Source organism: Stegostoma tigrinum, chromosome 26 (genome assembly GCF_030684315.1).
Source record: "Stegostoma tigrinum isolate sSteTig4 chromosome 26, sSteTig4.hap1, whole genome shotgun sequence".
NCBI lineage: Eukaryota > Metazoa > Chordata > Chondrichthyes > Orectolobiformes > Stegostomatidae > Stegostoma > Stegostoma tigrinum.
This window is the reverse complement of record NC_081379.1, coordinates 5980591-6007957: the sequence shown is the minus strand read 5'-3', so window position 1 is coordinate 6007957 and position 27367 is coordinate 5980591. Positions and strand designations below refer to the sequence as shown.

At 43.9% G+C, this 27367-nt stretch overlaps 1 protein-coding gene across 5 annotated transcripts in view; it reads left to right on the top strand.

Moving 5' to 3' along the window:
• Nucleotides 1-27367, top strand: part of tango2 (transport and golgi organization 2 homolog (Drosophila)) — a 151135-nt gene that overhangs the window by 30862 nt on the left and 92906 nt on the right. The window lies entirely within an intron of this gene.

The window sequence follows — 27367 nt, the reverse complement described above, 5'->3', positions numbered from 1 at the left end:
GAATGGAAGAAGAAGCAATCACCACTTGCAAGATGCACTAAAAATGTACATTGTTCAGCTAATCAAGTGTGCTTAAAAAAAAGATACAAGCTGTGTAAAACTGCCATTATTCACACTTGATGTTGATGTTTTAATAGTTCCAGCATTATGAATTTTTGTTTGGTATTTATTCATGTACATTTTCGCTGATTTTCAGTCCTTCCCATCTCTTCTCAAAACTCCAGGTAATCCTTGGTGTTCATTTTGGAGTTATCATCTATGTTCCCAAATGGCCACCATGTTTGAGTGAGTCTTAACTGACCACAGACAAACCTCAACAAAGTGAACTTCCAGGTGTGCACAGACTTTAAGAAGGCATAATTGGATAGAGATTAGGAGCAGCTCACCTGGCCTGAAAGATTACTGACCGTGTTTTTTAAAATGAGATGATTTGTTAAGATAATTATGGGAAAGCTGGGGTTCAAAGAGGCTTGGGTTAGCAAATATGAAAAAAGTTAACCCATTTAATTCCTGGCTATGTTTTTCATTTGCTACTTAAAGCCAGTTTATGCAGCAAAATAAATGTCAGGAGTACCTTTCAGATCTCAACATTTTAAGATGTTCTCGCTCCTCAGATGCTGCTTGGCCTGCTGTGTTCATCCAGCTCCACACTTGATTATCTTATATTAGGTTGTGCTGGCTTTGCCTTCAGTTGTTTGACCTCTAACTCTGGAATTTCTTCCATATGAAAAGGTACAGTAATGGTGCATGAAAATGCAGGTGCGTTTCTCACCACAGCCTAGGAGAAACATGCCAGTCATGAGAGACCCTGAGCTCCAAAGTGAAGGATTGTAACTGGTGTGGGAGTTGGGCCGGAGCTACCTCAAAGATGAGATGAGGCTGGTAATTTGGAAGTGCCCATTTGCATTTGGAAGGGTGAAAAAGGACAGTGTCCCTAAGAAATGGTGGTGGTGATGGAATTGGAGGAAGGCCTGGAGAAGCAAGCGATGAGCAGTGTGTTGCGAAGTTGTGCAGAGTAATCATGAATTGGAAGGCAGGAAGCTAGAGTTATTTTGTAAAAGAAAATATAAGGGAGCACGGTTCCTTTGAGAGGTAAAGTGCTTTTCTAAGCTGAGAGATTTGTAAGGGGTCAAAAAGTGTCTGAAAGTATCTGAAGATGTACGGGCAGTTCTGAAATTGAACCATGTATCAATTGGCTGTGTGATTGGGCTTAGGCTTGTTTTGATATTTTGGCAGGTGGCTGAAATCAGCCAACTAATTTAAATCAAGCACTTAGTGATTGAAAGCCAATTTAATTTAAATCAGAGGTTTTGATAACCTCGGACTAATTCTAATGTAAGAAAATTGATACGTCATCCAAGATATATAAGGAGAGGGCTTTGAAAATTGGTGTGACAGTGAACCACCATCTGAGAAATAAGCATCTAAATCTCACAAGAAATTGCTAAGCTCTCTAAGAGAGCACCAACTATCCATAAAAGGTACCACAGCACTTCTTGCTAAGAGTCTTTACAGAAGACTTCACAGAAAAAACATCCCTGACAGCCAGATCAGCAGAAGAAAGGTGTTTTTGACTTGAGAACAACAGAAGAAAGGTGTGTAGACTTTGAGAGACTAAGTTTTAGTATATTTTTCTTTTTATTTGGACTTATGTAAGTAGGACTTGTGTTTATTGGAACAGCCTATTGAATTAGTTCAGTTAGGGGATAGTGACTAGTTACAGGGAAAGTGGTTTGTGCATACTTGTTAACTTGTTCACTGTTAGGGTTAAATAAATAAATTGTTACTTGTTACTTATAAAGTGAATATCAGGGATTTTCTTTCATGTAACCTCCCCTTATTCATAATGTGCTACTATCATATCGGGAAGTAGCACCATCTAGTCTCTTGGTACGGAGGGGAAAGTTGGATGCTACGTTGAAATTTGACAAGATTAACAAATAGTGAGATGGAAATACATGGAAATAAGGTGGTCACTGCTCAGGAACAAAATTTAAATCTTGCTGTTTAAACATCAAAGAGAATACTGAAACGTTTTTCCAGGAATTGGTTATCTGGTTTTTGTTTTCGTTCTTATTGTATCTTCCCAACTTGCCTCACTATCATCCAAGGTGCTCAAGGCAGCAGAAAATTACACCCAACAGGTTGAAAAAAAGAACTGGATGCAATAGTGTTCTCCTGATCTTGTTTCTTTTAACCTTCCCAGCAGTAATATTTATGAAGCTTGTAGATGCTGGTCTGACAATGTTCTGCTGTCAATGATGGATATTAAGGCCAATGGCAGGGCCACTGATCAACTGCAGTACTCTGTACCATGTGATACTGAGCTTTGGTGTGTTGCTAATTCTTTAATTCCATGTGAGCCCCTTCAATTAAAAATCACAAATGTTTCATGATGCAGCTTCATTGAATATTAAAGTCTGTTGTTTCCTTTCGAAATTCATTTTCTTGGTGAGCACAAGAAGAAAAGCTCCACCCTAATGTTTCTTTTTAACAATGTTGAAACTGATTTCACGGATGCAATCATAGGGTCTGAACAACATGGGCCACGGCAAGATTTGTTGCAGAATCAGCCGAGAAGTCCATGGAGACCCATCTTGACATTGGGAGCATCTCGCTCCATTACTTCAGCTTTTTACAAGTAACATGATGAGTTTCTAAGTAGGCAGTAGTGGTGGAAATTAAGGGGAATTATTTTGTGCTAAACACCCTTTTGATGACCTCATTAATATTTTATCTTTCCACATCCATGCTGACCAGCCATCCAGAATTAATTTAGTCCCATTTGCCAGCAGTTGCCCCATATCCCTCAAAACCCTTCTGATTCATATTCCCATCCAAAAGTTTTTTTAAATGTTGCAATTGTACCGTTCTCCTCCACTTCCTCTGACAGCTCATACACATACCACCCTCTGCTTGAAAAAGTTGCCCCTTTAGGTTCCTTTTTAAATTCTTTTCTTCCCACTATAATCTTTAATTTTGGACTCCCCTTCCCTGGGGAAAAGACCTTGGCTATTCACCCTACCAATGGCCCTCATCATTTTATAAACCTCTATAAGGTCACCTCTCAGCCTCTGGTGCTCCAGGAAAATAACGCCAGCATATTCAGTCTCTCCCTATAGCTCAAACCCTCCAACCCTGGCAACATCCTTGTAAATCTTTTCTGAATCCTTTCAATTTTCACAACATCCGTCTTCTAGCAAGGAGACCAGAATTACATGCAGTCTTCCAAAAGTGGCCTCACCAATGTCCTGTACAGCCAGAATCTAACAGCCCAACTCCTATACTCAATGCACTGACCAACAAAGGCAACTGTGTCAAGCGCCGCCTTCACCATCTGTCTACCTGTGACTCCACTTCCAAGGAACTAAGAACCTGCGCCTCTCCCCGAGGACCCTACCATGTATAAATGCTGCCCTGATTTCCCTTTTCAAAATGCAGCATCTGACATTTATTTAAATTAAGTTCCATGTGCCACTGCTCAGCCCATTGGCCCATCTGATTAAGATCCCATTGTACTCTGAGATAGCCTTCTTCACTATCCACGACACTACTAATTTTTCGTGTCATCTGCAAACTTACTAACCATTCCTCCTGTATTCACCTCCAAATACTTTATATAAATGACAAAAAGCTGTGGACCCAGCATTGATCAATGCAGCACACCACTGGCTGCAGCCCCAGTCTGAAGAGCAACCTTCCGCCACCACCCTCTGTCTCTGACCTTCATGCCAATTTTATATCCCTGGATTTGCTGTGATTTAACATCGCTAACCAGTCTACCATGCAGAACCTTGTTGAATGCGCTGCTGAGGTCCATATAAACAATGTCCACTGCTCTATCTTCATCAAATTTCTTTGCCACTTTTTCAAAAAAACTGAAATGAAATCAGTGAGGCACGATTTCCTTCCCAGTTATCCTCCCTAATTACAGCTATAATGTTATACCTAACCAAAAACACCACTATACCACCCCCTATTTTCTATCCTTCTTGTAACATCTATATCATGGAACATTTAAGCTACCAGTCCTGTCCTTCCCTGAGCCATGTCTCTGTAATAGCCATAATATCCCAATCACATGTTCCCAACCATGGCCTGGATTCATCTGGCTTTTCTGTCAGGCCTCTTGCATTGAAATAGATGCTGTTTAATTTTTCAGTCTTACCTCATTCTCTGCCTTGCTGTTGCCTGCCATGACTTCATTGATTTAACTTCCTGATCTTCTCAACTGTACCACCTGAAGACTTCTCACCATTTTCCCCACATCCCCCCACCCTCACCCAAGCCTCCCAAGTAACAGTAGCAAATCTCTCCACCAGGATATTGGGCCCCTTCCAAAGGTGCAAAACAATCTTTTTATACAGGTCACTTCTCCCCCAGAAGAGATTCCAATGATCCAAAAATGCAAATCCCTGCCCTCTGCTTCGGCTCTTCAGCCACAGATGCATCTGCCCTTTCCTCGTATTCCTACTCTCACTTGCACATAATCCAGAAATTACTACCCTTGAGGACCTACTTTTTAATGCCCTACCCTTTTCTATATTCTGTCTTCAGAACCTTGTCTCTTTCTCTTCTATGTCATTGGTTCCAACATATACAACAGCCTCTTGCTGGCCACTCTCCCCTTGGAGAATATTGTGCACCCTTTTCAAGACATCCTTGACCCTGGCATCCAGCAGCCAAACACTATTCTGATAAGTCACTGTTGGCTGCAGAAACATCAATCTATGCACCTAACTAGAAAATCCCCTACCACAATCGATTGCTTGGAACCTGAGAAATGCCTCACTACATTAGAGCCAATCTTGGCACCAGAAACCTGGCTGTCGTGCTACATTCCCCCTGAGAGTCCATCACTCGCTACATTTTCTAAAACGGCATATTTGTTTGAAATGGGGATAGCCACAGGATACTCCTGCTCTACCTCTCCTGGAGGTAACCCATCTACCGGACTTTCTGTGGTTTTTCTACCTTCCTGAAACTTGTATCCATTACACCTACTAGCTCCTGTAAATTTGTCATTGTCTCCAACCGACCCATGCTAACCAATAGGAATCGCAACCAAACGGACATAATCGTCAGGAACATTGAAATTCTCCCCAGTTGCCCACATCCGAAATGAAGAGCACATCGCTCTCCTAAAGACCATCCCTGCACCTTAATTTACAGATCCAGAAAATAGCACCATCTTATTGCTCTAAAAACACTGTCGTAGGATAACTTAATCTATGTTTTATATTTTTAAAAAATTTAACCAAGAGACAGATCTCAGTAAAACATTAAAAGACTCCCAAAAAAAAGAGATTCACAAATCATAAAATCTAATACTTTGATCAATGAAATCCTGACTCTCCCAGCAGTGAGTAGTACCAATTAATGAGGTCTCGCCAAGGTCACGTGAAACTTCACTGCCTTGTTTCTCTTGGGGCAGTTGGACCGAAGGACCTGTTTCAGTTCTGTACAACACTCTGACTCTAAACAGGCCAGACAAGATAGTCATCAAGAAAATTTGACATGGAAATTGGAGCAGGCACATGATAATACAGCTCACCTCTTGCTTTTAATGACCCCTATATTGTATTCTAGGTACCCAACATTTCAGGGCACACTTCATGAACATCAGCCATGTGCACCCCACATCCACATTCATTGGAATTTGATATGTGCCAGTGCCTCACAGCCCTCATTGCACATCTCCAGTCGACCGACAAGATCCTTCTGCACCATGATGCTGCGCCTCGGGTAAAGATTTTTGCATTGCTAAAACTCATGTGCATAGCCAGCACATGAACTGCCTGAGGCTGCAGCTTTGAGCTCTTCGTTCACCACCACAGTGCTCACTCATTTTGACACTGCATGGATACTCACAGCTTCCATCCATTGGATTGCCTTGCCATTTTGAGTATTGTCCCCTCCGCCAGAAATACCATGGCCATATTACCTCTGCCTTACCTTACCGTTTAGTGAACGCAAAGGAAGTAAGCTTATCATGACCATCAGTGGGCCTCAGTAAAGTCAAGAAGGGTAGACTTCACTCAGAGGGTTCTGACATAGTAAGTAAATAGCAGCCTCCAATGTCTGTCCAGTGCTTGGAAATGGTCAATGAGCCAAACAGGGCAGCCAGATTCAGGATGTTTTCCCCATAAAGGGTGAGAAGCTAAATTTTGGGAGGCTCACCAACCTTCTTGACATTTTCTGTCTTTTGGGGCTGCTTCCTCCTAAAATGATAGTGAAAGAGAAACTGGTGTTAAAGGAGATAAGAGTGTGGAACACAGCTGTTACTTTTGGTGTTCATGATGTGGAGGTGCCAGCATTGGACTGGGGTGGACTGGATCAAAAATCACTGACGCCGAAAGAAGGAGCGAGACTCCAAAAGTTTGTGTCTTCAAATAAACCTGTGGACTATAACCTGGTGTCATGTGATTTTTAACTTATGGTGCAGGTGGGGAGGTGTGCTGAGTAAGTGATTAGGCAACACAGATGGCATGAGTATGTGTTGGGAGATTGGGTTGGATGAGAGCGAGTGACAGAAATGTTGCAGACAGTAGTGAGAGTGTGCAGTGTGAGCTGAGGGCAGGTGCACTAGCAAAGGTAGAGTGAGTTTGAGGTATTGGAAAGAAGATGATGGCATTCATGCTGGCAGATTGGAAAAGTCCTCTGACATGGTTGTGCATATCTCCAGTTGGCTGAGACAGTACTGATACAGGTAGTAAACTTGGATCAGGCTACATGGTCTGGTGTCATTGACTCCACTGCTGGTCCAAGGGGAAGAGGAAGTCCTGCGTCCGCGCCGCTCTGTCCAGCAGGACCTCCAGGCCACTGCCCACATAACAAGATGCTGATTTTTCCTTTTCTCCCCTGGTCCGAGTACATTTCCAGAAATTTGCAGGCAGTTCCAGCGTGAAACATGATATTGGGTTCAGGGATGCCAGTGAATTCTGGGATATCTGCTGAGTTCTGGGACTGACAAATGGTAAGAAAGGGTTTTAATTGGATCTCAGGGATGCCATTAGGGCAGGGAAAGTAGTTAATGAGATGAGTTTGTTAAATTACGACAACAAAACCCACTAAACCTTGCAGCGGGAATCCCTCCAATGGCCTCATTCACATCTCATACTCAGCTAAAATATCTAAAATTTAACCCCATGTCTTTTGTTTATCTATGAAATTTTGGTAGTTAGCAATGGTAGTTTAGAGGGCCTGTTGGCATCCTCTGGGCAGTGGAGTCACTCTCCTGCTACGGCAAGGCCCATCCAAGATGCCTCCCTGCAGCAAAATGGGAAAGATGGACAGAATAGTCATTGGTGTGAGAGGTTTAAGGCCTGAAAGTGGAGAACTTGAGCATCAAAGGTAAACCCACTGGCCCCAGCAATCCAGGTGGCAGGGTTTCCTCTTATGACAGAGTGTTTCACTCCCTTCTTAGAAAATTAAATACTTTGAAAGCTGCAAGGCTACTTTCATTTCGTCACACCTTTGCACTCACCTACCTACTTATACAGCACCCACCTCTCTTAGTTTGGCTCAAGGGCTGTAATTAGACTAGCAGCATTGAACCAGCAGTCGAGAACTGCCCATCTTATTGATAGCAAAGGCAGAGGTAGCCAATGAGGAAATTACCTCAGAAAAATTAGTCCCTGAATCTGGGTACCATTAGATATGGGCCTATTTGATTCCGACAAAAGGAGCTGGAAGCTGCTGGAAAAATTCTACCCAAGGATACATGCTGAGGAAGAATCTAGCATGGACGTTAAAAAATAGTTCGACAAAACGGTGAAAACCAAGAGGAGACTAATCATTATTGTGAAAGAGAGAAGTCATCAAAGAGTACACGAAATGTTCATGAGAACTGGGGAACAACTGAAAAGTATAAAATGCCAAAGGCTGAAAAGCAATACACAAATTGGATACAGAACTGAAATGAGTGTTCTGAGCTAGGTAAGAAATGGATTTGAGGCCACAACTGGATCAGGCATGATACAGTTTTAAAGGATGGTACAGGCTAGAGAAGCGAATGGCCTGCTGCTGATGTTCCCGTGCCTATCTTTACAAGTAACATGTATTGCTTATGCCTTGAAAATAGGGGAACATCATCTGCATGGGACTGAGCAGATGTCTGCGCTCAGGCCACTGCCCACATAACAAGATGCTGATTTTTCCTTTTCTCCCCTGGTCCGAGTACATTTCCAGAAATTTGCAGGCAGTTCCAGCGTGAAACATGATATTGGGTGCCAGAGACATTGGACATTTCTTCTTTCATTGGCTATGGAAACATCCCAGTGATACGCTCACGAGATTGTTCTTCAAGTCTAATTAGAGTCCTCTGTGAAGTAACCGTCTCTATTCTGTTGGAGGGCAAAGATGATTGCCATTCCAGTGCAACCTCTGAGGGCTTGTAGTTTCCAGTTCTAAACAATGAACCAGGAATTTTCAAAATTTGGCCTCTCCTATATTGTGAAATGGTGCACTCGATTTTAAATACTTCATTGCCTATTGAAATAAACAAGGAAATGAAATTTTGCCAGCAACCAGTATTTTACTGTCAACTAAAATTGACTTTTCAGCAGCAGCCACCAAAACATGAGCCAGGAGTGTCCTTATGCTCTTTTTTTAATTCCTTGTGTTCAAGCAAGCAAAATGAGCAACTGCGTGCCCATTTTTTGCTTTATCCTGCAGTGTCAGAAGTATCTGTTTTCTTTGACAATCGTCGCTGGACACGGGCACTTCTACAAATCTATCCTAACCTGTCTAGGACCATCACCTCCATTTCCTATAATGCAGGGACTTATAACTACATTTTATGTTTTTTTTTAACAGGAAAGGACCGATGCATCTTCTGCATGATAATGAGCAAATTTGCTTCCTTATGCCTAAGACAAAATTGTTTGCACTGTTCCATTAGAAATGATGAATATATATATAACTCTCCACACCATGCTTGTCATTTGAGATATAAATGAGGTACCTAAAGGTAGCTATTTGTTTAAGTAATAGAATATTTAGAATTCTAATTCTGAGTAGTCATAACGAGCACTTCAATTTTTGTTTTCATTCATAATTTTATGATCCCAACATTGACTTTACCCACTTGTTTTTAAATGTAAATTCTCCTCTTACCTTTTCTAGTATTTATTTTATACTCAACAAATACCATCTGCAGGCAAATGACATGACTAAGCAACCTGTGCATTTGTTGCTGTGAAGGTGCCTGCTGGGAGAACCAAAAGAAATCAGCCAGGTGACCTTGCCATCTGATTTCAGTTATTTTCTTCCAATTTGTGTGAAAATTTTCAACTTGTTGCTTGTCCTGGTCATTCACTATATAGAGATCATAGCTAAAAATGTACATTTCACCATTACAAATGCATTTACATTATTAGTTTCGCACCTCCCAAACTGACTGAAGAGCAATGGAATAAAACTGACTCTGGGACAGTATTAGTCTCCCCCCTTTCTGTCAGTCAGATCCTGACACAAGAATCAGGTTGATTTCACATTGTAATATCATTATGAAATCAAACAGCTTTGTGTCAACACTACAGTTGAAATATAAATGTTACTCCTGAATATTTCCTGAGCCTATTTGGTTAGAAATATAGAGATTTTGGTGCTGGAAAATGTAGTACGGTGCTTATTCTTTGGGCAGCCAGGCATATCATCTGCAAACCTAAGCCAGAATTAGAATAATGAGACATAGAGTAAAGCTCCTGCATTTTATCACCAATACTATGCCCTAACTGCAACTTCCAAGGCAATTTTTTTATTTCCCCGTCAGCCATCATTATTTCTTATCTTAAGGTAAACTAATTTTATTGAGCGAAAGACAAGGGTTTAGATTTATTCTGAATTGTATCATTATGTTGAGATTTCCACCTCTGAATTTCAGCAGAAACGATAATATTTCCACCACAACATATTTTTTTGAATTGCCAGAGGTCACAGAGGAAAATGTACAAAGCTCCCATGGTTCGTACTGATCTCCCAAGAACATCCTAGGAGGGAATTGGGTGAAATCAGTCCCGCTTCTCCACTCCCACACCCCCACCAACCCACACAAACTTGGGGGATTCTGCATGTAATTGATCAATTCCTGGCTGTTTGGCCCAGAATTTTAGGCCTTGAAATACGTAACATCAAAAATTTATTTTGCCGAGTGGGACTGCATAAGGAAAACAAATTCACTGTAAAATATTCAAGTTGTTGTATAAAAAAAACTTAAGATTGATCAGTTTCAGTAGACTGCGCGAAATGTTTCAACCTTTTTTTTCCATTACTCCATTATCAAGATTGCTCCTTTTCCTAATGGTGCCCAAACATTGTTGAGCAGAGGTCATGACAGAAACCTTCCTTCAACGTGAGAGAGAGCAACCTCAGAATGGTATCATGACTTGGTGGTAGTTGTGTATTCATTATTATTGCTGTTGATACATTTCACTCTGCTGAACTTGGAAGGTAGCAAAGGAGGTGAGGTGTTAAAGTAACTTTGCTGTGTTGCTACTCCTTCTCTCTGTACACTACAACTACAAGTGGAAGGGGTATATATTGAGTCCAGTCACTGGGTCATCAATCAATTTGCTGTTGCTTTTATGAGTAGTGTTATAGCTGGACCAAACCAGGTAAGGAATTATTTAGCATTCTTGGTTTCCATAGGGCTCAAAAATCCATTAATCTCAGCCTTCTATACTGAACAATTGGGGTAAAAATTCTAAAGATTTACAACACGTCAAGAGAAGAAATGTTTCTGCCTCTCAGTCAAAAATTCTCATCCCCTCATCCTGAGATTATGCTCCCAAGTCCTGAATCTCCAACTGGGGGAAGCATTCTCAGCATTTCCCTGTCAAACCTTCTCAGCATCTTCTAATACAGTGACATCACCTCTCATTTTTCAAAATTCCAAGGAGTGTAGGCCTACACTCATTTTACTCCAACTTTGCTCATCAGACAACCTTCTCACCCAGAAATTAACTCATGGCCCTTAGGTACAACCTCCCAAAGTCAGAGGTATTCTTCCTTGAGTACATAGTCAAAAACTTACAGTATTCCAGGTATAGTCTTATGCCTGTTTAAAAGGATCTTAACTAAAACCCTGTATTACTACAGAACGCTTTTCTTCAGTGTGTGCTTCAACTCTCTTGCAATAAAGGCCATCATACCATTTGCCCTCCTAATTGCTTGAAGGGTATTTCTAAAAACAAAATCTGATCCAATTAAAGTACCTCAAAAACTGTAATCAATAATTCCAATGAAAATCACAGAATCTGCATGAGTAAACTGTTAAATCGGATCAAGTCTACTGGATACTGAATTTAAATGAGAATGACCAGGGCAAGGTCTTCTGATGACCATCCTAAATATTCTGTTCACTTTTTTTTGGTGTGTTTTGTATTGTGTCATTTGTTCATTAATCTCTAATTAAATTGTACCTACTGTGGTATTTTAGGCTCTTGTAATAAAGTAGAAATGAAATGCATTTCAGTTCTGTTAGAAGCCTCATTGTTCCATGAATTTCTGTTTTGATTTTTGTTAGCAGAGGATTTAATTTGATTTTTCTAATCTAAGTTACTGCCCACCTTTAATCTGTATTTTTGGCATGTATTTATTTTTTTGACTCAATATGCATTGTGCACTGTAAATACAAAAGCATTTTGGATTGTAGGATGCAAAATTAGATATGTTTACTGCAGTCTAGAGCATTGGGTATCCATTTGATTTTTATTCATCATTCCTAACATAGAAACATTCTTAAACCAGATGGGCACTTAAAGTAATCCGTTGATGGGTAAGTATGGACCTGTTGCATCTTAAAACATCCCTGCAATAAACTGTAACAGCACACGTTATTAGTCTGTCTAGCTGATGAGGTTATTTTTGTCTCAACAAAATATTTCATTCGGCAGCTGCTGCAGGCCTTTCATCTTCCTACGTAAGTTCATCACTAGACATGATGATGCAGCTGTAAAAACAGGCTTCATTTTCTTCATTCCTTTCTTTTAATAGCACCATAAAGTATAGAGTGTAAGCCATGTCTTAATTTGGGTTTTGATAGTTTGAGACCAGAGATTGCAATTTATGTTTGTGATGCAATCAGTGTTTTACAATAATTAACATTTTTCTGAGTGAGAGCTAAATGGGATGTCCAGACGAAGGGTTTTGGCCCAAAATGTTGACTTTCCTGCACCTCTGATGTTGTCTGACGTGCTGTGCTTTACTAGCTTCACACCTATAGATTCTGGCTTTCAGCATCTGCAGAGCCAGACAAATGCATAAAACCATCAGCTTGATGTCTGACTACTGGGAAGAAAAGTGAAGGTACTGGATTATTTTAACAAAGAAGCAAGATAGTAATCAAAAATCAAATGCTGAATAGCTACTGAAGGCATTGGTTATACTTCACACAAACAGTGTCAGCATTGTCGGTTAAAACAAGGATATGATGGCCCTTGGACAAACAGGGGAGAGTAGTAAGAAGCTAAAGCAATACTAGCCTTCTGCAGTATGAGTTACAAGGAAAGGTTTGAGTTTGGACTTGGCAATGTCTTGTCCAAGTTCAGCATAAATTTCTTCCTTTTTGTACTGAATATAAATGTAAATGGACATGATTCCTGATGCTGCCATTGAAAAAGAAATGTTAGGCTTGAACAGAAATAGCTCTGACTTGCTTTGGGGTGAGAGGAAATTACTGTGCTGCTGCTGTACTGACAAAAATCAGTAAGGGACAGGATTACTTTGGAACACCTAAAACTGGTCAGTCATCATTTGGAGAAAATAGACAACCGCTTGAAATCTGCATCCAAAACATTAACCTAGTTTTCTAATCAACCTGTTCAGAAATGTTATTACACACGCCTGGAGCAGGTGGGACTTGAATCTGGGTCTCTTGGTCCAGGGATAGGAACACTAATTTCCAATCATCCCAGGTTTGAGGTGTCCAAAGAAGCAAGTAATTATTTATCTAGCAATTTTCTTTTCATGCTATTTCCCACTGGACATAATCTCAATTTCAAAATTTAAGTAGAACACTTTTGGGCTTTATTCCTTTGGACAGTGCAGAGGTGCAAGTTCACAAAATGACAATGTCTCACTAGCCCCCCTTTTACACTCTGTCAATTTTTTAAAAACTCCATTGTCAACATCTATCACCTATTCTGCACTGCTGCCTAAAGCTAATTTCACCCCTTATTTTCTTTATATTCTCACAGTTAGCAACCATTCCTTAGTTAGTAGCATATCGTAGCACATTGATCTGTAAGATCATATGGCGTAAGAGCAGAAGTAGGTCATTCAGCTATCAAATCCACTCCACATACCTCTGTACAAAAGAATTCCACAGATTCTCTGCCCGACAACAGAAGAAATTCCTACTCTGTCTTAAACGTGCAGCCTTTTTTCTGAGATTATACGCTCTGGTTCGAGACTCTTCCCCCAGGGAAACTACTTTTCCACATCTATCTTGTTGAGACCCCCTAAAAATCTTGTACATTTCAATGTGGTCACCTCTTATTCTTCTAAATTCCAACGAGTACAGGCCCCACTGACTCAACTTCTCTTCATCAGAGTCCCACCATTAACTTAGTGAACCTTCCCTGGACTGCCCCCAATGCCAGTATACCTTTACTTAGGTAAGGAGACCAATACTATTCACATTATTCCAGGCCAAGCAGCATCTCAGGAGCACAAAAGCTGACGTTTCGGGCCTAGACCCTTCATCAGAGAGGGGGATGGGGTGAGGGTTCTGGAATAAATAGGGAGAGAGGGGGAGGCGGACCGAAGATGGAGAGAAAAGAAGATAGGTGGGGAGGGAGGGAGGGGATAAGTCAGTCCAGGAAAGACGGACAGGTCAAGGAGGTGGGATGAGGTTAGTAGGTAGATGGGGGTGCGGCTTGGGGTGGGAGGAAGGGATGGGTGAGAGGAAGAACAGGTTAGGGAGGCAGAGACAGGTTGGACTGGTTTTGGGATGCAGTGGGTGGAGGGGAAGAGCTGGGCTGGTTGTGTGGTGCAGTGGGGGGAGGGGACGAACTGGGCTGGTTTAGGGATGCAGTGGGGGGAGGGGACGAACTGGGCTGGTTTAGGGATGCGGTGGGGGAAGGGGAGATTTTGAAACTGGTGAAGTCCACATTGATACCATTAGGCTGCAGGGTTCCCAAGCGGAATATGAGTTGCTGTTCCTGCAACCTTCGGGTGGCATCATTGTGGCACTGCAGGAGGCCCATGATGGACATGCCATCTAAAGAATGGGAGGGGGAGTGGAAATGGTTTGCGACTGGGAGGTGCAGTTGTTTGTTGCGAACTGAGCGGAGGTGTTCTGCAAAGCGGTCCCCAAGCCTCCGCTTGGTTCCCCCAATGTAGAGGAAGCCACACCGGGTACAGTGGATGCAGTATACCACATTGGCAGATGTGCAGGTTAACCTCTGCTTAATGTGGAATGTCATCTTGGGGCCTGGGATAGGGGTGAGGGAGGAGGTGTGGGGGCAAGTGTAGCATTTCCTGCGGTTGCAGGGGAAGGTGCCGGGTGTGGTGGGGTTGGAGGGCAGTGTGGAGCGAACAAGGGAGTCACGGAGAGAGTAGTCTCTCCGGAACGCAGACACGGGTGGGGATGGAAAAATGTCTTGGGTGGTGGGGTCAGATTGTAGATGGCGATAATGTCGGAGGATGATGCGTTGTATCCGGAGGTTGGTGGGGTGGTGTGTGAGAACGAGGGGGATCCTGTTGTGGCGGGGGCGGGGTGTGAGGGATGTGTTGCGGGAAATACGGGAGACGCGGTCAAGGGCGTTCTCGATCACTTTGGGGGGAAAGTTGCGGTCCTTGAAGAACTTGGACATCTGGGATGTGCGGGAGTGGAATGTCTTGTTGTGGGAGCAGATGCGGCGGAGGCGGAGGAATTGGGAATGGGGGATGGAATTTTTGCAGGAGGGTGGGTGGGAGGATGTGTATTCTAGGTAGCTGTGGGAGTCGGTGGGCTTGAAATGGACATCAGTTACAAGCTGATTGCCTGAGATGGAGACTGAGAGGTCCAGGAGGGTGAGGGATGTGCTGGAGATGGCCCAGGTGAACTGAAGGTTGGGGTGGAAGGTGTTGGTGAAGTGGATGAACTGTTCGAGCTCCTCTGGGGAGCAAGAGGCGGTGCCGATACAGTCATCAATGTACCGGAGGAAGAGGTGGGGTTTGGGGCCTGTGTAGGTGCGGAAGAGGGACTGTTCCACGTAACCTACAAAGAGGCAGGCATAGCTGGGGCCCATGCGGGTGCCATTGGCCACCCCCTTAGTCTGTAGGAAGTGGGAGGTGTCAAAAGAGAAGTTGTTGAGGGTGAGGACGAGTTCGGCTCGGCGGATGAGAGTGTCGGTGGAGGGGGACTGGTCGGGCCTGCGGGACAGGAAGAAGCGGAGGGCCTTGAGGCCATCTGCATGCGGAATGCAGGTGTATAGGGACTGGACGTCTATGGTGAAGATGAGGTGTTGGGGGCCAGGGAATTGGAAGTCCTGGAGGAGGTGGAGGGCGTGGGTGGTGTCACGGACGTAGGTAGGGAGTTCCTGGACCAAAGGGGAGAAAATGGAGTCCAGATTGGTGGAGATGAGTTCGGTGGGGCAGGAGCAGGCTGAGACGATGGGTCGACCAGGGCAGGCAGGTTTGTGGATTTTGGAAAGGACATAGAAATGGGCCGTGCGGGGTTGGGGAACAATGAGGTTTGAGGCTGTGGGTGGGAGGTGCCCTGAGGTGATGAGGTCATGAGGCCCCAGCTATGCCTGCCTCTTTGTAGGTTACGTGGAACAGTCCCTCTTCCGCACCTACACAGGCCCCAAACCCCACCTCTTCCTCCGGTACATTGATGACTGTATCGGCGCCACCTCTTGCTCCCCAGAGGAGCTCGAACAGTTCATCCACTTCACCAACACCTTCCACCCCAACCTTCAGTTCACCTAGGCCATCTCCAGCACATCCCTCACCTTCCTGGACCTCTCAGTCTCCATCTCAGGCAACCAGCTTGTAACTGATGTCCATTTCAAGCCCACTGACTCCCACAGCTACCTAGAATACACATTCTCCCACCCATCCTCCTGCAAAAATTCCATCCCCTATTCCCAATTCCTCCGCCTCCGCCGCATCTGCTCCCACGACAAGACATTCCACTTCCGCACATCCCAGATGTCCAAGTTCTTCAAGGACCGCAACTTTCCCCCCACAGTGTTCGAGAACGCCCTTGACCACGTCTCCCGTATTTCCCGCAACACATCCCTCACACCCCGCCCCCGCCACAACCGCCAAAAGAGGATCCCCCTCATTCTCACACACCACCCCACAACCTCCGGATACAACGCATCATCCTCCGACACATCCGCCATCTACAATCCGACCCCACCACCCAAGACATTTTTCCATCCCCACCCCTGTCTGCGTTCCGGAGAGACTACTCTCTCCGTGACTCCCTTGTTCGCTCCACACTGCCCTCCAACCCCACCACACCCGGCACCTTCCCCTGCAACCGCAGGAAATGCTACACTTGCCCCCACACCTCCTCCCTCACCCCCATCCCAGGCCCCAAGATGACATTCCACATTAAGCAGAGGTTAACCTGCACATCTGCCAATGTGGTATACTGCATCCACTGTACCCGGTGTGGCTTCCTCTACATTGGGGGAACCAAGCGGAGGCTTGGGGACCGCTTTGCAGAACACCTCCGCTCAGTTCGCAACAAACAACTGCACCTCCCAGTCGCAAACCATTTCCACTCCCCCTCCCATTCTTTAGATGACATGTCCATCATGGGCCTCCTGCAGTGCCACAATGATGCCACCCGTAGGTTGCAGGAACAGCAACTCATATTCTGCCTGGGAACCCTGCAGCCTAATGGTATCAATGTGGACTTCACCGGTTTCAAAATCTCCCCTTCCCCACCGCACGCCAAAACCAGCCCAGTTCGTCCCCTCCCCCCACTGCTCCACACAACCAGCCCAGCTCTTCCCCTCCACCCACTGCATCCCAAAACCAGTCCAACCTGTCTCTGCCTCCCTAACCTGCTCTTCCTCTCACCCATCCCTTCCTCCCACCCCAAGCCGCACCCCCATCTACCTACAAACCTCATCCCACCTCCTTGACCTGTCCGTCTTCCCTGGACTGACCTATCCCCTCCCTACCTCCCCACCTATACTCTCTCCACCTATCTTCTTTTCTCTCCATCTTCGGTCCGCCTCCCCCTGTCTCCCTATTTATTCCAGAACCCTCACCCCATCCCCCTCTCTGATGAAGGGTCTAGGCCCGAAACGTCAGCTTTTGTGCTCCTGAGATGCTGCTGGACCTGCTGTGTTCATCCGGCCTCACATTTTATTATCTTGGATTCTCCAGCATCTGCAGTTCCCATTATCTCTCACATTATTCCAGCGTTGGTCTGACCAATGCCTTGGATAGGTTTAGCAAAACCTCCCTGCTTTTATATTACATTCCATTTGGGTTCTCTATTACGCACTTAACTTTGCTAGCTTTTTGTTGTTCATGGACAAGGAATCCCGAGTCCTTCAGCCCTGTAGCTTTCTGCTGCCATTTTCCATTTGAATAATATTCTCCTCATCTGTTCATCCTGCTAAAGTGTGTAATCTCATATTTTTCCACATTATATTCCATCTACCACATATTTATCCAGTCGCTTATCCTATTCTTATCCCTCTGCAGATTCAGAGTCACGTTCATCATTTGCCTTCCGACCTATTTTTGTGTCATCTCTGGACTTGATTATCATACAGTCACTTTCCTTATTCAAGTCATACACCTAGATATATGGTAAATAATTGTGGCTCCAGCACTAATCCCTGTGGCTCTCCATTCGTTACAAGTTGCCATCCTGAAAATTACTCTTTTTTTTAAAATCCCAATTCTGTTTTCTATTAGTAAGCCAATCCTGTATCCATGCTTACTAATAAATTACCTCCAACATCAAGGGCTCTTCTGAATCACAATGCTTTATCTAAGTGCACCTCTTAAAGCAAAAAGGCTGACTGCCTTATTTACTGAACTATCAGATGTGCCCGTATTTCCGATGAGGCATTAAACTGAATATGAAAAATCCCATTGAACCATTTCAACACAGAGCAGTTCAGCGGTGTCCTGAAATGCCTCAACCAAAATGACAAAAAAAAAGTCAAAGTCTGGGTTTTCATGAAGTCAGGAAGAGTCTGTGGAGGAGTAAAAATGGGAGCCAGGAGTCTGATTCCAGGCTTCCCTATCCCAATCCAATTTGAATTTTTTTAGCAATGCTAATTAAGGTTGCAATCAAGGTTTTGTTTGTCAGCCCACACCGTGCACTTCTGAGCTAGATCCAGAGTGGGGATAGCCTTACTGTCCATTTTTGAGAACACAAACCTCCATTAGACTTTTGCAACAGTTGAGCCACAGAAAAAACTCTATAGAGTCATTGAGTTATACAGCATGGAAACAGACCCTTCCCCAACTCGTCCATGCCAATCAGATATTCTAAATTAACCGAGTCCCATTTGCCAGCATTTAGCCCATATCCCTCTAAACCCTTTCCATTTGTATACCCATCCAGATGGTTTTTAAATGTTGTAATTGTATCAGCCTCCACCACTTCTGCTGGCAGCTCATTCCATACATGCACCACCATCTTCATGAAGAAGTTGTCCCTTAGGCCACCTTTTACTCTTTTCCCTCTTGCTTTAAACCTATCCCCTCTAGTTTTGGATTCCCATACTCTGGGAGAAAGACCTTGGCTATTCAGCTATCGATGCTCCTCATGATTTTATAAACCTCCGTATGACCATCCCTCAGCCTCTGATGCTCCAAGGAAAAACACCCCAACCTATTCATTTTCTCCCAATAATGCAAGCCCTCCAACCCCAGCAACATCCCTGTAAATCTTTTCTGAACCCTTTCAAGTCTCTCAACATCTTTCCTGTAGCAGGGAGGTCAGAATTGAACACAGTGTTCCAAAAATGGCCTCCCTGTACAGCCAGAACATGACCTCACAGCCCTATACTCAGTGCAGTGACCAAAAAAGGCAAGCATATCAAACGGATTCTTCACTACCCTGTCTACCTGCGACTCCACTGTCAAGGAACTATGAACCTGCAACTCAAGGTTTTGTTGTTTGGCAACAGTCCCCAAAACCTTACCATTAACTGAATAAGTCCTGCCCTGATTTGTATTCTCAAAATGCAACACCTCACATACATCTAAATTAAATTCTCTCTACTCTCCTAGGCCCAGTGGCCCATCTGATCGTAGTCCATTGTACTCTGAGATAACCTTCTTCACTGTCCATTGCACCACCAATTTTGGTGCTGTCTTCAAATTTACTAACCATTCTTCCTATACGCACATCCAAATAATTTATATAAATGACAGAAAATAGCAGAGCCAGCACCAATCCTTGAGGCACACCACTTGATTAACAGCTGTGGCTGTCAGATCTTCACCACAATTCAATTCTGTCAATTGCACAAATATTTTATTTACCTAAACTGGAGGTTTGAAGTGTTTGCATTTTCTGCAGACTTAATATTAAAGGGCCTGCAGGATTTGTTATTCATTTGTGGGATGTGGGCATTGCTGGCTGGCCAGCATTTCTTGCCCATCCTTAGTTGACCTTGAGAAGGTGGTCATGAGCTGCCTTCTTGAACCACTGCAGTCCACCTGCTGTGGGTTGACCCACAATGCTATTAGGGAGGAAATTCCAGGATATTGACCCCGCGACAGTGAAGGAACAGCGATATATTTCCAAGTCAGCATGGAAAGTGACTTGGCAGGGGACGTGGTGGTGTTCCCCTATATCTGCTGCCCTTGTTCTTCCAAAAGGAAATGGCCATCGGTTCGGAAGATGCTGCCTGAGGACCTTTGGTGAGTTTCTTCAGTACATCTTGTAGATAGTGCACACTGCTGCTTCTGAGTGCCGGTGGTGGAGGGAGTGAATGCTTGTGGATGTGGAGCCAATCAAGCGGGCTGCTTTGTCCCGGATGGTGTCAAGCTTCTTAAGTGTTGATGGGGCAAGTCGGGGTTATGCCAGCACACCCCTGACTTGTGCCTTGTAGATGGTGAACAGGCTTTGAGGAGTCAGGAGGTGAGTTACTCGCCACAGTTATCCTAGCTTCCGGCCTGCTGTTGTAGCCACTCTGTTAACGTGGTGAGTCCAGTTGAGTTTCTGGTCAGTGGTAACACGCAAGATGTTGATAGTGGGGATTCAGCGATGGTAACGCTGTTGAATGTCAAAGGATGGTGATTAGATTGTCTCTTATTGGTGATGGTCATAGCCTAGTATTTGTGTGGTGTGAATGTCACTTGCCACTTGTCAGCCCAAGCCTGGATGTTGTCCAGATCTTGATGCATGTGAACATGGACTGCTTCATTATCTGAGAAGTCATGAATGGTGCTGAACATTGTGCAATCATCAGCTAACATCCCCACTTATGACCTTATGATGGAGGGAAGGTCATTGATGAAGCATCTGAAGATGGTTGGGCCTCGGACACTACCCTGAGGATCTCCTGCAGAGATGGCCTGGAGCTGAGATGATTGACCTCCCACAACTATGACCATCTTCCTATGTGTCAGGTATTACTCCAACTACTGGAGAGCTTACCCCTGATACCCATTGATTCCAGTTTTTATAGGGCTCCTTGATGCCACACTTGAATGCAGCCTTGATATCAAGGGCTGTCACTCTCACCTCACCTCTGGAATTCAGTCTTGAGTCCATGTTTGAACCAAGGCAGTAATGAGGTCTGGAGCTGAACAGCCCTGGCGGAACCTGGGCGTCACTGAGCAGTTTATTGTTGAGCAGGTGCTGCTTGATAGGACTGTTGATGACACCTTCCATCACTTTACTGATTAGCAAGAGGAGACTGATGGGACGGTAAATTGGCCGGGTTGGATTTGTCCTGCTGTTTTTGTGTATAGGACATACTTGGATAATTTTCTAAATTGTCAGGTAGATACCAGTGTTATAACTGTACCGGAACAGCTTGGCTAGGGGAGTGACAAGTTCTGGAGCACATGTCTTCAGTACTATTGCCAGAATGTAGTAAGGGCCAGTAGACTTTGCAGTGTCCAGTGTCTCCATCTGTTTCTTGATATCACGTGGAGTGAGTCAAATTGGTTTTAGACTCGTATCTGTAATGCTGGGAACCACTGGAGGAGGTCGAGATGGATCATCCACTTGGTACTTCTGGCTGAAGATAGCTGCAAATACTTCTGCCTTACTGATGTGCTCGGCTCTTCCATCATTGAGGATTGGGTATTTGTGAAGCCTCCTTCTCCAGTGAGTGAGTTGTTTAATTGTCCACAACCATTCATGACTGGATGTGGCAGGACTGCATAGCTTAGATCTGATCCGTTGGTTATGGAATTGCTTAACTCTGTCTATCACTTGTTGCTTTCGCTGTTTGAGGTGCAAGTAGTCCTGTTTGGTGGCTTTACCAGATTGATACCTCATCTTCAGGTATGCCTGGTGCTGCTCCTGGCAAGCCCTCCTGCACTCTTTATTGAACCAGAGTTGATTCCCTGTCTTGATGGTAATGGGTTGATTGCGGGTATGCTGGGCCATGAGGTTACAGGCTATGCTGGAGTACAATTCTGCTGCTATTGATGGTCCAGACCACCTCACAGATGATACTTCTTTCACCCGCTAATGAAAGGAATTTTTTTTTCAGTAAGTGAACTTCTGTGAATAATTGACACAATCTTACAGGTGCTCCATTAAATAGTGTTTAAAATAGTACATGCCTTTCATCATTTGTTGAACTGTTGTTTGTTGGCATAATTTCATGCCTAAAGAAGCCAAAGTCCTGATGACATAATTCTCATTATTGAATGAATGTTTTGGTTTTATTTTTACTCTTAAAATTTTCTTTAGTCAGTGGAGCAAAACAGCTGAAGTCACAACCCCAGGATGGTGTGTTGCCTCCCTGATGCCAGGGTCAGGGATGTCACTAAACAGCTGCAGGGCATCCTGAAAGGGGAGGTTGATGAGTTAGAGGTCATGGTACATGTTGGCTACCAACAACATTGGCAATGTGAGGAATGAAGTCTTGCACCAACAATTCAGCGAGCTAGACAGTTGACTAAACAGCATGACGTCAATGGTTAAAATCTCTGGTTTACTCCCGAATGCTTGGCTCAAGAGTTGGTGCAAGAGGGAGGTTTTAGATTCCTGGATCACTGGAACTGTTTCTGGGGAAGATGGAACATGTACAAATGGGACAGTCTGCACCCAAATGACATGGGGACCAACATTCATGCAGGTGGGTTTTCTTGTGCTGTTGGGAGAAGTTTAAACTAGTATGGTACAGGGAGGAGACACAGAATATTGATGAATCAGACATATTGCTACAGCAAAGGAAGAAAGTTACAGAGAGTTCAGCTGTGTTGAATGTCAAGAGAATAAGGCAAGGCTGAATGTCTTTACATTAATGCAAAGAGTGTAATTGATAAGACAAATGATTTAATGGTGTGGACTGATACATGAAAAATACCCGATATAGGATCTTTAGGTGAAACAGAAGAGAGTGTAAAAAGGGTGGCAGTGTAGCTCTATTAGTTGAGGAGTCAATTACCGCAATAAAGAGGCGGCATGGTGGCTCAGTGGTTAGCAGTGCTGCCTCATGGCACCAGGGATCGGCTTCGATTCCACGCTCGGGCGACTGTCTGTGCGCGGTTCGTACATTCTTCTTATGTCTGCATGGGTTTTCTCCAGGTGCTCCGGTTTCCTCCTACAGTTCAAAGATGTGCAGGTTAGGTGGATTGGCCATGCTAAATTGCCCATAGTGTTCAGGGATCTGTAGATTAGGTGGGTTATGGGGGATGGGTCTGGGGGGGAATGCTCTAAGGATCGGTGTGTTGGGCTGAAGGATTCTATGAAAGAGAGTTAATACCTTGGAAGGGTCCTCAAACAAGGCTTTGTGGGTTGAATTTAGAAATTTTAAGGGGGCAGCCACTTTACTGGGTGTGTTATAGGAGAGCAAAGTTGTAGACAGTTCAGAGGTGTGTAAGAGTAATAATCAGGTAATTATACTAGAGGATTTCAACTTTCCGAACATAAATTGGGATAGTCATTGTGTTAAGGGTTATGGGGGGCAGATTTCCTGAATGTATCCGGGGGAGTTTTTTGTATCAAGAAGGCTCAACAAGAGACGGCGCAGTGCTGGATCTGATTCTGGGGAAGGAAGCCGGGCAAGTGTTCGATGTGGCAGTGAAGGAACGTTTTAGTGATAGCAACCACAGCATGGTTACAGCTCACATTTGTTCTGGGCAAGTAAACAGACGGCATGCAAAAGATGGCTTTGGTTTGGAGAAGGCAGATTTTATTAAAATGAAGCAGGATCTGGCCACTGTTGTCTAGGAACATCCCCCTGCGGGTAAGTCGACAGCCGACCAGTTGGGGGGTCATGCAAAAAAGAGCTGGGGAGAGTACAGGTCCAACATGTAACTTTAGAGGGAAATGTAGGACCAATATGTTCAGAGAGCCTTGGACAATTGACAACTTATGAGGAAGAAGGGTTTTTAGCAAGTCCAAAGGGAACAATTCAGCTGCAGCCCTAGAGGAAGACAGGAAGTGCAGGACAGATCTGGGGAGGGGATGGCTGAGCAGTGTTATTGCTGGACTGTTAATCCAGTGACCCAGATAATGTTCTAGGGATTTGGGTTCGATTCCTGCCATGGCAGATGGTGGAATGTGAATTCAATAAAATATCTGGAATTAGGAACCTAATGATGAACCCATTGTTGATTTGTCATTTGTCGGAAAAACCCATCTGGTTCACTAATGTCCTGTCTGGTAGGAAACTGCTATCCTTACCTGGTCTGGCCTACGTGTGACTGTAGACCCTTAACAATGTGGTTGACTCCGAACTGCCCTCTGGGCAATTAGGGATGGGCAATAAATGCTGCCAAGCTAGCAAAGCCCTCATCCTGTAAATTTAGAAAGGGGGAAAAAAAACTTAAGCAATCAGAAGAACAACAAGGAGACTTGTAAAAGGACCGGTGAACAGGATTAGGGAGAATCCAAAGATATTTTATAAATATATTAAAGAGAAGAGGTTAGTCAGGGAAAGAGTAGGACCATTTGGGACCAAGAGAACAATCTGTGTGTGAAGCCATAAGATATTGGAAGAGTGTTAAATTAATACTTCTTTTTGGTGTTCGCTTTGGAAAAGGAGAATTCAGGCAAAAGGACTGTGAGGACCTTAACACAGTTTGACATAGAAAATGGGGAGGTATTGGAGGCACCGTCAGACCTAAAAACAGACAAATCCTCCAGCCCAGATGAATTACATCCCAGGCTGCTGTGGAATGTGAGGCAGGAAATTGCAAGGGCTCTGACACAAATTTTTAATTCTTCACTCACCACGGGGAATGTGCTGGAGGATAGCTTATATGGTCTCACTTTTCAAGAAGGTGACAGAGATCCATCAGGAAATTACAGACTGGTGAGTTTCAAATCAGTAGTAGGGAAACTTTTGGAGAAAATTCTGAAGGAGCTAAATAATATTCAATTGGAAAGGCATGGGTTATTTAGGTATAGTCTGCATGGCTTTGTCAGAACAAGGTCATGCTGAACAAATTTGTTAGAATTTTTGAAAATGTGATCAAGTGTGTGGATGAGGGAAGTTCAGTTGATGTAGCTTATATGGATTTTAGCAAAGTTTTTGACAGTTCCCCACATGGGAAACTGATTTGAGAAGGTTAAAGCATATGGAATTGAGGGAAATTTGGGAGGTGGATCAAAAACTGACTTTATAATAGGACATAAAGGAAAGTGGTAGAAGGCTGTTTGAGTGACTGGAGGCTGGTGTCCCATGGTATACCACAAGAAGCTGTACTGGTACCCTTATTGTTATATAGATGAAAATGTTGGGAGAATATTAAGCAAATTTGCAGATGACCCCAAAATTGGTAGAGTAATTAATAACAAAGAAGATGGTTGTAGATTGCCGGAAGATATAGATATATTGGCCAAGTGGGCAGACCAGTGGCAGATTTTTTTTTAACCCTGGTAAGTGCAAGGTGTTGCACTTTGGAAAAAGAGACAAGATGAGGGAATATTTAATAAATGGATAGCTTAGAGGAACAGAGGGATTTTGAGGTAATTATTCACAGATGTCTGAAGTTTGCAGAGCAAGAAAATAGGATAATTCAGAAGGCATATGGGACACTTGCTTTCATCAGTTGTGGCATGCAGTATAAGACGAAGGAGATAATGTTGGAATTGTACAGAGCATTGGTTAAGCCACAGCTGGAGTACTGTGTGTAGTTCTGGTCACTTTACCAAGGGAAGGATGTGATCGTAGGAGCAGGAGATTAGGTTGTAAGGAGAGACTGAATAGACTTGGATTGTTTCTTTATAGCAGAGAAGAATGAGGGGTGACATGAATGAGATGTGTAAAATTGAGGAGTATGGACAGTGTGAATAGAGAGCAGCTGTTCCCCCATGTTGAGGGGCTAATGACAGAAATGACTTGACTTAAAGAGAAAAGGATAGACCAACATGAGAAGCCACATTGGATTTGGTGCTTAGCAATGAACCGGGCCAAGGAAAATTTCAAGGCTTTTTACACGTATGTGAGGAATAAGAGAATGCCCACAGATACGGTAGGTCCAGTCAAGGATTGTGAAGGGAATTTGTGCACGAAGCCTAAAGAGATGGGAGAGGTCCTTAATGAATTCTTTTCTTCAGTATTCACAACTGAGGAGGACCGAGTGGTGGAGGAGGAAGTGTGAAACAGGCTGGTAAGCTAGAGGAGGTCGATGTTAGTAAGGAAGACGTGCGAGGAATTTTGAGGAACTTGAAGATAGAGAAGTCCCCTGGGCCTGATCAGATTTGTCCAAGGATTCAATGGGAAGCAAGGGAAGAGATCGCAGGGCCTTTAGTGATGATCTTTTCATCCTCATTGTCTACAGGTAAAGTGCTGGAAGATTGGAGATAGGCAAATGTCATTCCCTTATTCAAAAAAGGGAATAGGGATAACCCCAGAAATTACAGGCCAGTCAGTCTTACATCAGTGGTGGGCAAATTTTTGGAAAATGCTCTGAGAGATAGGATTTATGATCACTTGGAAAGACATAGATTGATTCATGATAGTCAGCATAGATTTGTGAGGGCTAGATCATGCCTCACAAACCTTATTGAATTCTTTGCAGAGGTGACCAAACACTTGGATGAAGGTAGACCAGTGGATATGGTATACATGGATTTAAGTAAGGCGTTTGATAAGGTTCCCCACGGTAGGCTCATGCAGAAGGTAAGGAGGCCAGGGATAGGGGGAAATGTGGTAGATTGGATTCAGAATTGACTGATCCTGAGAAGACAAGGGGTGGTAGCGGATGGAAAATATTCAACATGGTGCTCAGTTACGAGTGGTGTACCACAAGGATCTGTTCTGGGTCCTGTTCTATTTGTGATGTTTGTAAATTATTTGGATGAAGGAGTGGAAGGGTGGATTAATAAGACAGAAGTGTGCAAAATGATCAGAAGTATAGATAGAGTGGACAGCCAGAGACTTTTTCCTCGGGTGGAGGTAGCAATTACGAGGGGACATAGTTTTAAAGTGAGTGGGGGTAGTTATAGGGAAGATGTCAGAGGTAGGTTCTTTACTCAGAGTGGTAGGGGTGTAGAATGCATTGCCAGAGAAGGCAGTGGAGTCAGCCTCATTAGGGGCATTTAAGCGGCTATTAGATAGGCATATGGACAATAGTATAAGTTAGGGGTGAAGGTCAGATAGATACTCGGATTAGGGTAGAAGTTCAGCACAACATCATGGGCCAAAGGGCCTGCACTGTGCTGAACTGCTCTTTGTCTATGTTTTGACATAATTTTAGGGTAAGGAACAGGACATTCAGAGGGGATTTGAAAAAAAAGCTTTTTCACTCTGGGTATGGGAATCGCTGCCTGGGAAGATAGTGAAGGTCAGAAACCTCACAACCTTCTCAAAAAAAATGTATTGGCACTTGAAATATCATAAAATTCAAGTAGACCGGACAAATGCAGGAAATCGAGATTAGCGCACCTTCAGTGGTATGTCAGTGCAGACGGTCAGTGCAGACTCAATGGACTGAAGGGCTTTTTCTGCACTGTATTAACCTAGGAGTATTACATATTCCTGTAATCTTCTTGACTGCAATTTCCAAGACATTTCTTGTGTGACATTGCCAGGCCTCCAGTTCAAAAAGGTGAATACTTAATGTTGACAAAAATCACCGTGCCCTTTCTCTCTACGCCATGAAAAAGAATATGCTTTTGTGAAAATGACATGCCACTTTTCACCAGGTGTCACTGCATGTTTAACTGCAGGTGTGCTCAGTGACTGCATTAAATCTGGAGTTTTGCAGTTTCAACATTTCTGCTGGACCTCATTGCATTGTAATAAGCTAC